General features: G+C 46.3%; 1 non-coding gene across 1 annotated transcript; it reads right to left on the bottom strand.

Annotated features, from left to right (window-relative positions):
• Positions 1–3,534: 3,534 nt before the first annotated feature.
• On the bottom strand, positions 3,535–3,606 carry trnah-gug (transfer RNA histidin (anticodon GUG)). The gene has a single exon. It is a non-coding gene; the product is annotated as a tRNA-His (tRNA).
• Between the last annotated feature and the right edge of the window lie 13,744 nt (positions 3,607–17,350).

Below are 17,350 nucleotides of genomic sequence, written 5' to 3'. Positions count from 1 at the left end.
ATGGGCGTACACGTACATTCTTTATTGGCTCAGGTAGTTGGTCAATCAAGTGGTGAGCCAGCCCCCGAACATTCACAGCCATCACGTCGGCCTGAGCAGATGTCAGCTATTTTCTTTCTCTCTGCATTCCTGTTCCTTGTTATCAGTAAGGCTGGAGCCAGTCTCAAGGCATCATGGCCATTCATCAACTCTATTATTATTCTATTCTGTCCTTATCTTAAGGAAGGCCAGGCTGTGCTAGGCTGAATTATCAACATACCATGGCTCAAACGCAATCACACAATTGTGCTTACTTTGTGTTTGTGGCTAATCCTATCATGTGAGTTAATAAAGAGTTAATATGGTCAAGTATCCCGTCATGCACTTCCACAAAATCACCAGTAACACATTGGGTGAGAAAGAATAACACAGCACAGGCCGGGATAGCGGAGAGAGACAGAGACACGTGTTGTGATCTGTAACTTTTTATAAACACTTCAGTTTATTTCACTCCGTGTGCAACACCGTGCGATCTCCCCTGGTGTGTCAGGTTTCAGTGTTTATACAGAGTGTAATGTATTGAATTGTCTCTTGGATCACACGGAGTGGTAGACGAGGGTCTGTGTGCGGAGGGTTCGGGGGGTGAGCTCTGATTCCCGCCCTCTTCTGGATTGAAAGGAGAAAAGAATGAATGAGAGAGAGAAGCGATGTGGGAGAAGGGATGATGGAAGAATTTGTCTGTGAATTAATTAAAGTGGCCAAAAATAAGATAATATTAAGATATCATCAGCAGAACATTAATACAAGCTGTAAAACAAAAGCAAAATACTGCAGATGCTGGAAATCTGAAATAAAAACAGAAAATGCTGGAAATACTCAGCAGGTCAGGCAGCATCTGTGGAGAGAGTTCTGATGAAATGTCATCGGCCTGAAAGGTTGTTTCTCTCTCCACTGATGCTGCCTGACCTGCTGAGTGTTTCCCGCATTTTCTGTTTTTATTATTAATATAACCTGAGCTCTCTCGAGCGTTTGTTGGTCGATTCACTGATAAAGCTGGGAATTGAGGGGAAGCTGGTTCATGGCGAACCCCAGCTCTGAATCCACCCGGCAGAGAGTTCAAGGAATGTTTAATATAAATCAGATTCACCGACAGTCTCAGAAAATCTCTCCTTGATGGTCGGTCTCATTCTCCCGAAGTGAGGAATGAGCGGGAGGGGCAATTCCACCCGGGGTTATATTTTATTCCAAGAGAATGACCCAAAGTGCAGTTTACAGTGGGGCTGAAACAACTCAATTGGGCGAGCGTTCAACAGATTGTAAAGGGCCCTGGTTCGATCCCGGGTTTCAGCAGTTTTGGGTTGTTTTGTTTCTTCTTCTTTTGGCCGATTCTCGAACATTTATTTGCACTGACATTTTTACCCGACACTGAACGGTTGGGGATGGAATAGAGAGACATCAAGGATGTCTGTATTCAGCTTTTATTTCTCTATTTCCTTCTGCCTTTCTCTCTGATTTTTGTCTCTCTCGGTGCCCGATGAACATTTGATTTGATGCATTTGTCCTAAACTGATGCCTTTTCCACATCTCAGGGCGGTCAGACACGCTCTGTCTGTCTGTTACTGCTTGTGACCATGAACGGGAACAGGCCGCGAGTTAAACATTTATCAGCAAACCGCCAGAGAGATAACACAGCGGGAATAAAACACATTGCCTCACATTGTTAGACACCGAGTGACACAGATTGTAATGTGTGTCAGTAAACAGACCCGGAAAACAGAATCCGAGAAAGGAAAGAAATAGAGAGATAGAAAAGAGTCATAAAAAGAAAGAAAACCCTTTCTCCACCCCAACAACAACAACAACTTGCATTTATATCGCGCCTTTAACGGAGTAAAACGTCCCAAGGCGCTTCACAGGAGCGATTATCAAACAAAATGTGAGACGGAGCCACATAAGGAGATATTGGGACAGGTGAGGTCGGTTTTAAGTGTCTTAAGGGAGGAGAGAGAGGTGGAGAGGCGGGGAGGTTTATGGAGGGAAATCCAGAGCTTTGGGCCCAGTCGGTTGAAGGCACGGCCGCCAATGGTGGAGCGATGAAAATCGTGGATGCGCAAGAGGCCTATTTTTCCATGCCCTCTCTTTGCTTTCCTATTTTCCTTTTTAATTTCACCAACGTTTAATGATTTCTCACCATTTAAAACATATTCTGATCTTTTATTCTTCCCATCAAAGTGAATAACCTCACTTTTCCACACATTATACTCCATCTGCCACCTTCTTGCCCACTCACTTAACCTGTCTATATCCCTTTGCAGACACTTTGTGTCCTCCTCACAGCTTACTTTCCTATCTATCTTTGTATCGTCAGCAAACTTGGACACATTGCACTCGGTCCCTTCATTTAAGTCGTTAATACAGATTGAAAATAGCTGACGCCCAAAAACGGCCGGCATTGCTCTCTGTTCAGTCAAGAGGAACTTCCCTGCCTGGAAATTGGTCCCAGCCTTGTTGAGGTGCAACACGTCCATCTTGTGCAGGTGTTTAATATTAATCAATGCACAATGAGGCCCTGGGAAAGCGAGTATCTCTCCACAGATACTACCTGACCTGCTGAGTGTTGACAGCAGTTTCAGGGTTTATTTTTGTGCTTTCACTGGAGCAGTTTTCCTGACAACCTGCAACTTGCCTCAAGGTCGCAGCTTCAAGAACAACTTTCTTGTGCTCTTCTCACACAAAAGATCGCACTTTACTTTCCGACACACGCGCTTTAAAATCTGCCGTTTCCGCACACAGCGTCCTGCACCACGAGAATTTGAAAGACCTTCTGCTCATGGCCTGTACTCGCTCCTTTTTCCCCACAGGCGCTCTTTACATTTATCCTCGACTCGCTTCAATCTCACGCTTCAACAGAACTATAAAGATCAAGGCGGAACACTTCCGATCTTCCTGCACCGCCCCAACTTGCCAAATGTGCACCTTTCAACCGCCATTCGCAGCTCTGCAGCGCTGCCCGTCGCTCACGCAACTCAACTTTTTAGAGAAAAGAGCCAACAAGCATCAAAACAAAAACCAGTTCTTCAGTTACCATCCCCTGGATCATAAGATCACCCAAGTGAATTTCGTGAACATTCGGGCGGCTGTCTTTCCTCAGAACAGCCCTGCTTTCGTCGTGTTTGTCTGTCGAGCGGTCACGCAGATCGAAATGTGTCGACTGATTTCAAGGCACAAATGAACATTGGTGCGAATGGGACATGTGCCCAATAGAAACAGCGGTCGGAGCAGAACAAACTTAAAGGCGTGAGATCGTGAAAGTGAATGTTAGAGTCGGCAATGGAGCAGGAAAGTGTCCATGAAATGGAAGGAGGAAAGTAAAGGCGGCCTATTGACTGTGGAAGGAAGAAAAAGCTGGGAGAACAGGCGGGTTTGAACTGCGGCACATGAAGTACAGGCATGTGAGAGTGCTGGGATTTGATGGAATATTTGGTTTTATTCCATGTGTTAAAGATTGAAATATTACTGCATTCGATGAGCAAGAGAGGCAGAAGACAAAAACTATGCCGTGACTCGGATTCGAACCGAGGTTGCTGCGGCCACAACGCAGAGTACTAACCACTATACGATCACGGCTCCTTTAAGGTAGCAAAAGATCCCAAGGGGCTTCACAGTCACGTTTTCAAACAAAATTTGACACAACCACAGAAGGAGATATTCGAAGCAAAATACTGCCGATGCTGGAAATTTGAAAAAAAAAACAGAAAATGTTGTAAATAATCAGCAAGTCAGGCAGCATCTGTGGAGAGAGAAACAGAGTTAACGTTTCAGGTCGATGATCCGTCGTCAGAACTAGAAAAGGTTGAAGATTAAACAGAAATTGTGCACTTTGATTGATACTTCACGTTATTCACATCTTACACTCGCAACACCTCCGGCCGCCAATCAGGACTTTGCTGATTTGAGCAGAGTTCAGTGAGCAATGCAAAATTCATCCACAGTGGCTTCGGATTGGACTGAAACCCAGGACTTCTGGATGAATATAATGAAGGAACCAACACATCAAACGGTAAATGCAATAATGGCGCGGATGGGATAAAAACCATGCGTGGAGAGAGAGGTCGAGAGTGAGCATGTGGCGGTGCGTGGCGTTGAGCGTGGATCTCAGGAAGCGGCGGGAGCAGTGGTTGGAGGAACGCTGAATATCATGGAGATATCTGGAACCATGGGCGGATCCGAAACATGAAGGGTGGAATTTAAGTTGGAATCCACGTGGAATAAGTCGGAGCCGGACACAGTTGCTGAGGAAGGAGATGTGTCTGTGAAAGTGAGTTTTAGTAGAAACCTGATCAAACACTCTCTCTTCAGCAGCACCGACTCTCTCTACTTCAGAGCTGTCCTGGTCCGCAGTTCCATTTCATCCTTCGCCTCATCCGGCGCTTCAACAAAAAACTTTTTTTCTTCCTTTCAGGTGTCAAGGACCGCAAGTTTCAACAACTCTTAGATTCCAACACCCCTCCCGATCCTTCTTCCCCTTCACTTTCCTCTGACCCCATCCCTCCCTCCAATCTCTTTGTCGTGTTTTCACCATTCACTCTGACCTTCCCCTCTCTGACCCCGAACGTCAGTCCTCAGCAAAGGCTTCAGTTTCATCCCCTTACGCCCCCACCTCAACGGGTTTCGAGCTCGACACGATGCTGAGCTCTTCTTCCGTCGCCTTCACCTCCGCGCCCATTTCTTTGTCCAGGAGTCTTCCCCCCGCACAGCGGACCCTTTCTCCCATCTTCAGATTTCTCATTCCACCTGGACCCCTCCCTCTATCCTCTTACCCTCTCTTGATCTTTCCATTGGGAACTGCCAGCGTGACATCGGCCGTCTCAATTTCTTTACTCCCCTCACTCACTCTAACCTCCCTCCCTCTGAACTCGCAGCACTCCGTTCTCTCAGGTCCAACCCTGACATTGTCATTAAACCTGCTGACAATGGCGGCGCTCTTGTTGTTGTGAGGCTGAACGCCAACTCTCCGGTACCTCCTCCTACCTTCCCTTGGAGCGTGATCCCACCACCGAACATCAAGCCATAGTTTCCCAGACCTTCAATGACCTTATCTCCTCTGGAGATCTTCCTCCACAAGGCCTCCACCTCATTGTCCCCCAACCCCGCTTCTAACTCCTTCCAAGATCCACATGCAGAACTGACCCAGGAGATCCATCGTCTCAGCCTGTTCGTGCCCCCGGATAATTATTTCTTCCTAGTTTGACTCTACTTTCTCTCCCCTCGTCCAGTCTATTCCGACCTATATCCACGAATCTTACAACTCCATGCGCCACTTGAACAATTTCCAGTTCCCCGGCACTAACCATCTCCTTTTCACCATGGACTTCCAGTCCGTCTACACCTCCACCACCCCCACCCCCACCCCCCACAACAGGACGGCCTGCGGGCCCTCCGCCTATTCCATGAACGAAGGCCCAACCTATCCCCATCCTCCGCCACTCTCCTCCGTCTGGCTGAACTTGTTCTTACTTTGGACAACTTCTCCTTTGACTCCACTCACTTTCTCCAAATGAAAGATGTCACTATGGGAACTCATGTGGGTCCGAGCTATGCCTGACTTTTTCTGGGGGATACGTGGAAGATTCTTTGTTCCAGTACTACTCAGTTCCCCTCACCTCTTTTTCTGGTACATCGATGTCACTTCCTGCTCTCGCCCCAATCAAGTTCGCTTCCAATTTCCACCCTCCCCTCGCCTTCACACGGTCCATCTCTGAACCTTCCATTCCCTTCCTCGTCTTCTCTATCTCCATTTCCGGGGATGGTCTGTCAACCAATATCTGTTATAAGGCCACCGACCCCAACAGCTACCTTGATTACACTTCATCCCACCCCGCTTCCTGTAAGGACTCTATTCTGTTCTCCCAGTTTCTCCATCTCCGTCGTGTCTGTTCTGATGATGCCACCATCCACACAAATGCTTCCGATATGTCTTCCTTTTTCCTCAATCGAGGATTCCCCTCCACTGCAGTTGACTGGGCCCTCGACTGTGTCGGTCCTATTGACTCCACTTCTGCCCTTACCCCTTCCCCTCCCTCCCTCCCAGAACCATGATAGGGTCCCCCTTGTCCTTGGCTTCCACCTCACCAGCCTCCACATTCAATGTATGATCCTCCGCCATTTCCTCCACGTACAAGCGCGATGCCACCACCAAAAACATCTTCCCCTCCCCTCCCTTTTCAGCCTTCATAATGGACCGCTCCCTCCACAACACCCTGGTCCAATCTTCCATCACCCCAAACACCCGCTCTGCTCCCCACGGTACCTTCCGACTCGAGCGCAGGAGATGCAAAACCTGACCTTTCACCTCCTCCCTTCCCACCTTCCAGGGTCCCAAACATTCCTTCCAGGTAAAACAGTGATTTATTTGTAATAGCTTTGCTGAACACCTCCGCTCGGTCCACAAGCGTGACCCTGAGCTTCCGGTCGCTTGCCATTTTAATTCCCCGTCCCACTCCCACTCTGAACTCTCTGTCCTCGGCCTCTTGCACTGTTCCAATGAAGCTCAACATAAGCTCGAGAAACAACACCTCATCTTTCGATCAGGCTCTTTACAACCTTCTGAACTCAACATTGATTTCAATAACTTCAGATCATAAACACTGATCACATTTTTTCGGACAGCAAGTGCTGATTGTGGTTCAAATTTTGCCATTTACAGCTCCTCGAGACCCATCTTTTGTTTCTTTACTTGTCCCAATACCACCCTCCTTGTACCATCATCCCTTTTGTTATTTAATCACTCCTGCCCTCCACCCTATCAGAGACCTTCCCGTTTGTTCTTTCCTCCCCTCCCCTTCCTCCCCCATCTCTTTTCCTGACGCTGGACTTGCTTAAAAATTGTTTAATCTTCAACCTTTTCCATTTCTGACGAAGGGTCATCGACCTGAAACGTTAACTCTGTTTCTCTCTCCACAGACACTGCCTGACTTGTTGATTATTTGCAGCATTTTCTGGTTTTATTTCAGATTTCCAGCATCTGCAGTATTTTGCTTCTAATATCTCCTTCTGTGGCTCGGTGTCAGATTTTGTTTCAAAACGCTCCTGTGAAGCGCCTTGGGACGTTTTGCTACGTTAAAGGTAAATAGTACAGACAACGTTTGCACAGGTGGGATGTGGTGCCGTGATCGGATAGTGGTTCGTACTCTGTGTTGTGCGCTGCTGCAACCTCGATTCGAATCTGAGTCACGTCACAGTGTGCGCTGCTCCTTTTGTCTTCTGCCTCTCATGCTCATAGAATGCAGTCATCTTTGATCCGTGAAGGCAAATCTCATATTCCATCAAATCCCAGCACTCTCACATGCCTGTACTTGATGTTCCACAGTTCAAACCCGCCTCTTCTCCCAGCTTTTTCTTCCTTCCACAGTCAATAGGCCGTCTTTACTTTCCTCCTCCCATTTCATGGACACTTTCCTGCGGCATTGCCGACTCTAACATTCACTTTCACGATCTCACGCCTTTAAGTTTGTTCTGCTCCGTCCGCTGTTTCTATTGGGCACATGTCCCATTCACACCAATGTTCATTTGTGCCTTGAAACCAATCGATACGTTTCGATCTGCGTGACCGCTCGACAGAAAAACACGACGAAAGCAGGGCTGGTCTCTGGAAAGACAGCCGCCCGATTGTTCACGAAATTTACTTGTGGAATCTTGTGATCCAGGGGATGGTAACTGAAGAACTGGTTATTGTTTTGATGCTTGTTGGCTCTTTTCTCTCAGCAGTTGAGTTGCGTGAGTGACGGGCAGCGCTGCAGAGCTGCGAATGGCGTTTGAAAGGTGCACATTTGGCAAGTTGGGGCGGTGCAGTGAGATCGGAAGTGTTCCGCCTTGATCTTAATAGTTCTGTTGAAACATGCGATTGAATCGAGTAGAGGATAAATGTAAAGAGCGCCTGTGATGAAAAAGGAGCGATTACAGGCCATGAGCGAAAGATCTTTCAAATTCTCGTGGTGCAGGACGCTGTGTGTGGAAACGGCAGATTTTAAAGCGCGTGTGTCGGAAAGTAAAGTGCGATCTTGTGTGTGAGAAGAGCCCAAGAAAGTTGTTCTTGAAGCTGCGCCCTTGAGGCAAGTTGCAGATTGTCAGGAAAACTGCTATAGTGAAAGCTCGAAAATAAACCCAGAAACTACTGGCAACACTCAACAGATCAGGCAACATCTGTGGAGAGATATTCGCTTTCCCAGGGCCTCATTGTGTATTGATTAATATTAAAGACCTGCACAAGATGGACGTGTTGCACCTCAACAAGGCTGGGACGAATTTCCAAGCAGGGAAGTTCCTCTTAACTGAACAGAGAGGAATGCCGGCCGTTTTTGAGTGTCAGCTATTTTCAATCTGTATTAACGACTTGGATGGAGGGACCGAGTGCAATGTGTCCAAGTTTGCTGACGATACAAAGCAAGATGGGAAAGTAAACTGTGAGGAGGACACAACGTGTCTGCAAAGGGATATAGACAGGTTAAGTGAGTGGGCAAGAAGGCGGCAGATGGAGTACAATGTGTGGAAATGTGAGGTTATTCACTTTGATGGGAAGAATAAAAGAACAGAATATGTTTTAAATGGTGAGAAATAATTAAATGTTGGTGAAATTAAAAAGGAAATTAGGAAAGCAAAGAGAGGGCATGAAAAAATACTGGCAAGTAAAATTAAGGAAAACCCAAAATATTTTATAAATACATAAAGAGCAAGAGGATAACTAAGGAAAGAGTAGGGCCTATTAGAGGCCAAAAAGATAACCTATTCGTGGAGGTGGAAGACGTGGGAATGGTTCTCAATGAATAATTTGCGTCTGTCTTCGCAAAAGAGGGGGACGATGCAGAGATTGTAGTTAAGGAGGAGGAATGTGAAATATTGGATGGGATAAACATAATGAGAGAGTAAGTATTAAGGGGTTTAGCATCTTTGAAAGTAGATAAATTGCCAGGCTCGGATGAAATGTATCCCAGGCTGTTGAAAGAAGCAAGGGAAGAAATAAGGGAGGTTCTGACCATCATTTTCAAATCGTCCCTGGCTACAGGCATGGTGTCGGAGGATTGGAGGACTGCTAAAGTTGGCCGTTCTTTAAAAATGGAGAAAAGGACAGACCCAGTAAATACAGGCCAGTCAGTCTAACCTCGGTGGTGGGCAAATTATTGGAATCAATTCTGAGGGACAGCATGAACCTTCATTTAGAAAGGCACGGATTAATCAAGGACAGTCAACATGGATTTGTTAAGCGAAGGTTTTGTCTGACTGACTTGATTGAATTTTTTGTGGAGGTGACAAGGAGGGTTGATGAGGGTCATGCGTTTGATGTAGTGTACATGGATTTTCGCAAGGCTTTTGACAAGGTCCCACATGGCAGACTGGTCAAAAAAATAAAAGCCCATGGGATCTAGGGGAAAGTGACAAATTGGATTCAAAATTCGCTGAGTGGCAGGAAGCAAAGGGTCATGGTTGACGGATTGTGACTGGAAGGCTGTTTCCATTGGGGTTCACGGGGTTCAGTACTAGGTCCCTTGCTTTTTGTGGTATATATTAATGATTTAGACTTAAATGTAGCGGGCATGATTAAGAAGTTGGCAGATGATACAAACATTGGCCGTGTGGTTAATAGTGAGGACGAAAGCAGTAGAATGCAGAAAGATATCAGTGGACTGGTCAGGTGGGCAGACAAGTGGCAAATGGAATTCAATCCAGAAACGTGTGAGGTAATGCATTTGGGGAGGTCAAACAAGGCAAGGGAATACACAATAAATGGGAGAATACTGAGAGGTGTGGAGGGAGAGAGAGACCTTGGAGTGTGTGTCCACTGATCCCTGAAGGTAGCAGGACAGGTAGATAAGTTGGTTAAGGAGTCATACGGAATACTTTCCTTTATTAGCCGAGGCATAGAATATTAGAGCAGGGAAGTTATGCTAGAACTGTATGAAACACTAGTGAGGCCACAGCTTGAGTGCTGTGCACAGTTGTGGTCACCACATTACAGCAAAGATGTGATTGCACTTGAGAGGGTACAAAGGAGATTTATGAGGATGTTGTCAGGACTGGAGAATTTTAGCTATGGGGAAAGATTGGACAGGCTGGGGTTGTTTTCTTTGGAACAGAGGAGCCTGAGGTGTGGTTTAATTGAGGTGTATAAAATTATGAGGGGCCTGGATAGAATGGACAGGAAGGACCTATTTCCCTTAGCAGAGGGCCCATTTAGCAGGGGATTGGTCAGAGGATTAGAGATGAGCTGAGGAAAACAAAATTCACTCAGAGGGTGGTGGGGTTCTGGAACTCACTTCCTGAAAGGGTGGTAGAGGCAGAAACCATCATCACATTTAAAAAGTACTTGGATATGCACTTGAATTGCCATAACCTAAAGGGCTACGGACCAAGTGCTGGAAAGTGGGATTAGGCGGGGTGGCTCTTTTACGACCTGTAGAGACATGATGGCCTGAATGGCCTCCATCTGTGCCATAAATTATCCATGTTTCCATGTTGATGTTCATTTTGCTGTCTTGTACATGAAATACAAGAAGTTAACATGCAGGTACAGCAAGCAATTAGGAAGGCAAATGGTATGTTGGCCTTTATTGCAAGGGGGTTGGAGTACAAGAGTAAGGAAGTCTTGTTGCAATTATACAGGGCTTTGGTGAGACCACACCTGGGGCATTGTGTGCAGCTTCGGTTTCCTTATCTAAGAAAGGACATACATGCCTTAGTTGCGGTGCAATGAAGGTTCACTAGATTAATTCCTGGGATGAGAGGGTTGTCCTATGAGTGGAGATTGCGTAGAATGGGCCTATACTCGCTGGAGTTCAGAAGAATGAGAGGTGATCTCATTGAAACATGAAAAATTCCGAGACGGATCGACAGGGTAGATGATGAGAGGCTGTTTCCCCCGGCTGTGGAATCCACAACAAGGGGTCTTAGTCTCAGGGTAAAGGGTCAATCATTTAGGACTGAGGTGAGGACGACTTTCTTCATTCAGAGGGTTGTGAATCTTTGGAATTCTCTATCCCAGAGGGCTGTGGATATTGAGTGTATTCAAGTCTGAGATCGATAGATTTTTGGACTCTAAGGGAATCAAGGGACATGTGGATCGGGCGGGAAAGTGGAGTTGAGATCGAAGATCAGCCATGATCTGAGTGAATGGTGGAGCAGGCTCGAGGGGCCGCATGGCCTCCTCCTGTTCCTATTTCTTATGTTCTTAGAATGTGGAACTCGGTACCACAAGGAATAGTTGAGGATACTAGCATTGATGCATTTAGGGAAAGCTCGACAAACACATGAGGGAGAAAGGAATAGAGGATATGTTGACAGGGTGCGGTGAAGAAGGGTGGGAATGTGGAGCATGAACACAGTCATGGAACATTTAGGCAGAATGGACCGTTTCTGTGCTGTAAATTCTATGTAATTCTACTATAGACAAGTTAATAGAAGGTGCAGACAGTTGATAAGTTGAATTTAATGTGGAAATTATGAGATAATATATTTTATGAGGAAAAACAAGGACTGGAAGTGCACACTCAATAGAACGGCACAGACGCTGTGAATGAACAGAGAGACCTCGCGTTTCAAATATATATTCCATGAAAGTACAGATCCAGGTCGATAATGCCCATCTCCAACCTCCCTTTCCTCTCCAAAGTCCTTGAACGTGTTGTCGCCTCCCAAACCCGTGCCCATTTCAACCGCAATTCCATGTTTGAATCCCTCCAATCAGTTTTCCGCCCCTGCCACAATACTGAAACGGCCCTAATCAAAGTCACAATTTACATCCTCTGTGACTGTGACCGTGGTGAACTATCCCTCCTCATCCTTCTCGACCTGTCTGCAGCCTTTGACACGGTTGACCACACCATCCTCCTCCAGTGTCTCTCCTCCGTCTTCCAGCTGGGTGGAACTGAGCTCGTCTGGTTCCATTCCTATCTCTCCAATCGTAGCCAGGGAATCAAACGGAATGGCTTCTCTTCCCGTTCCTGCACCATTACCTCTGGAGTTCTCTAAGGATCTATCCTTGACTCCCACCTATTTCTCATCCACATGCTGCCTCTTGCGATATCATCCGAAAACATAATGTCAGGTTCTACATGTACGCTGACAACACCCACCTCGACCTGACCACCTGTCTCGACCCCTCCACTGTCTCTGATTTCTCACACTGCTTTTTCAACATCCAGTAATGGATGAGAAAAACATTCCTCCAACTAAATATTGGCACAAACTCCGTTCACTAGTCACCGACTCCATCCCTCTCTCTGGCCACAAATAAATAGACCATCATGAAATGTTCACAGTCCGTTTCTTGAGCCTTCTCCTTCGTAGAAGAATCTTTTAAACTCCTCGCACAAGTAACCATTGAACTTAATGTCTTGTTTTGCGGTATGTTCTAGATTGTTCCAGGTCAGCATTGTAATAATTCGGGGTAGTTGAAAAGTGGGATCATTATATTAAATCGAGATATTTATCACAGCCCCGCCCCCCAAACATTCAAACCACCGTTCAGGAGGAGAACCCCTCTGCTCGCTGACCTACATTGGCTCCCAGTCCACCAACATCTCAAATTTGAAATTCTCATCCTCGTCTTCAAATCCCTCCATGACCTCGCCCCTCCCGATCTCTGTAACCTCCTCCACCCCGACAACCCTCCGAGATCTCTGAGCTCCTCCAATTCAGGCCTCTTGCGCATCCACGATTTTCATCGCTCCACCATTGGCGGCCGTGCCTTCAACCGACTGGGCCCAAAGCTCTGGATTTCCCTCCCTAAACCTCCCGCCTCTCCACCTCTCTCTCCTCCCTTTAGACGCTTAAAACCTACCTCACCTGTCCCAATATCTCCTTATGTGGCTCCGTGTCACATTTTGTTTGATAATCGCTCCTGTGAAGCGCCTTGGGACGTTTTACTCCGTTAAAGGCGCGATATAAATGCAAGTTGTTGTTGTTGGGGTGGAGAAAGGGTTTTCTTTCTTTTTATCACTCTTTTCTATCTCTCTATTTCTTTCCTTTCTCGGACTCTGTTTTCCGGGTCTGTTGACTGACACACATTACAATCTGTGTCACTCGGTGTCTAACAATGTGAGGCAATGTGTTTTATTCCCGCTGTGTTATCTCTCTGGCGGTTTGCTGATAAATGTTTAACTCGCGGCCTGTTCCCGTTAATGGTCACAAGCAGTAACAGACAGACAGAGCGTGTCTGACCGCCCTGAGATGTGGAAAAGGCATCAGTTTAGGACAAATGCATCAAATCAAATGTTCATCGGGCACCGAGAGAGACAAAAACCAGAGAGAAAGGCAGAAGGAAATAGAGAAATAAAAGCTAAATACAGACATCCTTGATGTCTCTCTATTCCATCCCCAACCGTTCAGTGTCGGTAAAAATGTCAGTGTAAATAATTGTTCGAGAATCGGCCCAAAGAAGAAACAAAATAACCGAAAACTGCCGAGACCCGGGATCGAACCAGAAACCATTTAGATCTTCAGTTTAACGCTCTCCCAACGAAGCTACTTCGGCCCGACTATAAACCTAGTTTTTGTCTCAGCCTCTTGGAATAAAATATAACCCCGGGTGGAATTGCCCCTCCCGCTCATTCCTCACTTCGGGAGAATGAGTCCGACCATCAAGGAGAGATTTTCTGATACTGTCGTTGAATCTCATTGATATTAAACATTCCTTGAACTCTCTGCCGGGGGGATTCAGAGCTGGGGTTCGCCATGAACCAGCTTCCCCTCAATTCCCAGCTTTATCAGTGAATCGACCAACAAACGCTCGACAGAGTTCAGGTTATATTAATAATAAAAACAGAAAATGCGGGAAACACTCAGCAGGTCAGGCAGCATCTGTGGAGAGAGAAACATCCTTTCAGGTCAATGACCTTTCATCAGAACTCTCTCCACAGATGCTGTCTGACCTGCTGAGTATTTCCAGCATTTTCTGTTTTCACTTCAGATTTCCAGCATCTGCAGTATTTTGCTTTTGTTTTACAGCTTGTATCAATGTTCTGCTAATGATATCTTAATATTATCTTGTTTTTGGGTCATTTTAATCAGGTTCATGGACAAATTCTTCCATCATCCCTTCTCCCACATCGCTTCTCTCTCTCATTCATTCTTTTCTCCTTTCAATCCAGAAGAGGGCGGGAATCAGAGCTCACCCCCCGAACCCTCCGCACACAGAGCCCCGTCTACCAACCCGTGTGATCCAAGAGACAATTCAATACATTACAGTCTGTATAAACACAGAAAGCTGACACACCAGGGGAGATCGCACGGTGTTGGACACGGAGTGAAATAAACTGAAGTGTTTTTTCAAAAGTTACAGATCACAACACGTGTCTCTGTCTCTCTCCGCCATCCCGGCCTGTGCGGAGTGAGCTGATCTCAACTGGTGTGGTACTGAGTCCCACACGGAGCAGGATGGGCACATGTTCAATCTCCAGCCTATGCTGAGTGAGCTGATCTCACGAGGTGTGCTCCTGAGACACGGAGCAAGGAAAGCCGAGGCTCAGTCCAAGGCCTGAGCCGAGTGAGCTGACTCAACGTGTTCCTGGTAATTTTCATCAACATCTTTGAATGTGGCAGCACAAGTTGGTGAAGCCGTTAAAACAGCATCCGGTTCCTTGGCTTAATAATAGAGAAATAGAGTACAAAAACAAGGAAGTTATGTTAAACGTTTATAAATCATTGTTCAGGCCTCATCTGAAGTATTGTGTCCAATTCTGGGCACTATAATTTATTAAGGAGGTCAAGGTCTTGGAGAGGATGGAGAGGAGATTTCCCAGAATTATACCAGGGATGGGGTTTAGTTGTGTGGAGAGACTCGAGAACCTGGGATTGTTCTGCTTCGAGCAATGAAGGTTAAGGGTAGAAGTAATCCACGTGTTCAAAATTAAGAGGGGTTTTGATCGAGTGAATAAGGAGAAACTTCACCCACTGGCGGGAGGGTCGGCAACCAACGGACGCAGATTTAAGATAATTGGCAAAAGAACTAGAAGGGAAATAAGGAGATTTTTTTTTACACAGCGAATTGTTATGATCTGGAACGCACTGCCTTAAAGGATGGTGGAGCTCGATTCAATCGTAACTTTAAAAGGAGAATTGGATAAATACTTGAGTATCTCTCCACAGATACTACCTGACCTGCTGAGTGTTGCCAGCAGTTTCTGGGTTTATTTTTGAGTTTTCACTATCGCAGTTTTCCTGACAAACTGCAACTTGCCTCAAGGGCGCAGCTTCAAGCACAACTTTCTTGTGCTCTTCTCACACACAAGATCACACTTTACTTTCCAACACACGCGCTTTAAAATCTGCCGTTTCCGCACACAGCGTCCTGCGCCACGAGAATTTGAAAGACCTTCCGCTCATGGCCTGTAATCGCTCCTTTTTTTTCTTTCAACCGCCATTCGCAGCTCTGTGGCGCTGCCCGTCACTCACGCAACTCAACTGCTGAGAGAAAAGAGCCAACAAGCATCAAAACAAAAACTAGTTCTTCAGTTACCATCCCCTGGATCACAAGATTCCCCAAGTAAAGTTCGTGAGCAATCGGGCGGCCAGCCCTGTTTGTCTGTCGAGCGGTCACGCAGATCGAAATGTATCGACTGGTTTCAAGGTATAAATGAACATTGGTGCGAATGGGACATGTGCCCGATAGAAACAGCGGTCGGAGCAGAACAAACTTAAAGGCGTGAGATCGTGAAAGTGAATGTTAGAGTCGGCAATGGAGCAGGAAAGTGTCCGTGAAATGGAAGGAGGAAAGTAAAGGCGGCCTCTTGACTGTGGAAGGAAGAAAATGCTGGGAGAAGAGGCGGGTTTGAACTGTGGAACATCAAGTACAGGCATGTGGGAGTGCTGGGATTTGACGGAATGGATAGATTTTCGCCAATAAAAAATATTTCTTATATATATTTAAGATTGATATATTGCTGCATTTTATTGGTATGTGTGGCAGAGAATAAAAGAGGCGAGAAAGTTATGCCGTGATTCGAATTTGAACCGAGGTTGCTGCGACCACAACGCAGAGCATTAACCACTATACGATCACGGCGCCACACCTCAGCCATAGTTCCTGGTTCCGAACCGCAACAACAGGCAACGCCTGACTGCTTTGTGACGAAGGATTTTTGGAGAAGAGGTCAAAATAAGCAGCGCCTCAAAACTGTGTCAGAATCGCGGTCCAGCCCCGCCCACGGCCCATCCTTTAAATATCCACCCAGCAATTTCACCAGCGCTGGTTTCATCAACTTGTGCTTCTTTTTGAATTGTTCTCGGTATTATCTGTCCTGATCCTTTACTTGGCCCTCTAGAATCCTAGAATCATAGAAAGGCTACAGCAAGGAAGGAGGCCATTCGGCCCATCGAGTCCGCGCCGGCTCCATGCAAGAGCAATCCAGCTGGTCGCACTCACCCGCCCGATTCCGGTAGCCCTGCAATTCTTTTCCTTTCAAGTACTTATCCAGTTCCCTTTTGAAGGCCATGATTGAATCTGCCTCCACCACCCCCTCGGGCAGTGCATTCCAGATCCTAACCACTCGCTGTGTAAGAAAGTTTTTCCTCATGTCACCATTGGTTCTTTTGCCAATCACCTGAAATCTATGTCTTCTGGTGCTTGACCCTTCTGCCAATGGCAACAGTTTCTCTGTATCTACTCTGACTGAACCATTCATGATTTTGAATCACTCCGTCAAATCTCCTCGCAACCGTCTCTGTTCCAAGGAGAACAGAACCAGCTTCTCCAGTCTGTCCACGTAACTAAAGACCCTCATTCCTGGAATCATTGTCGGAAATCTCTTCTGCACCCTCTCGAAGGCCATCAGATCTTTCCTAAAGTGCGGTGCCCAGAACTGGACACAATGCTCCAGTTGTGGCCAAACCAGTGTTTTATAAAGGTTCATCATAACTTCCAAATTTTTTTACTCTATGCCTCTATTTATAAAGCCTAGTATCCAGTATGCTTTTTTATCGGCTTTCTCAACCTGCCTTGTCACCTTTAACGATTTGTGCACATATACCCCCAGATCTCTCCGTTCCTGTACCCCTTTTAGAGTTGTGCCCTTGAGTTTATTTTGCCTCTCCTCGTTCTTCCTACCGAAATGAATCACGTCGCATTTTTCTGCGTTAAATTTCATCTGCCACGTGTCCGCCCATGCCACCAGCCTGTCTATATCCTCTTGAAGTCTATCACTATCCTCCTCACTGGTTACTACCCTTCCAAGTTTTGTGTCATCTGAAAATTTTGAAATTATACCCTGTACCCCCAAGTCCAAGTCATTAATATATATCAAGAAAAGCAGTGGTCCCAGCACCGACTACACGGCATCTACAAATTTGTCCAATGCCCCGAGAGTGAAGCGGGATCACTTTT

Source organism: Heptranchias perlo, chromosome 35 (assembly GCF_035084215.1).
Source record: "Heptranchias perlo isolate sHepPer1 chromosome 35, sHepPer1.hap1, whole genome shotgun sequence".
NCBI lineage: Eukaryota > Metazoa > Chordata > Chondrichthyes > Hexanchiformes > Hexanchidae > Heptranchias > Heptranchias perlo.
Note: the sequence above shows the minus strand (reverse complement) of the source record. Positions and strands in the feature narration are given on the sequence as shown.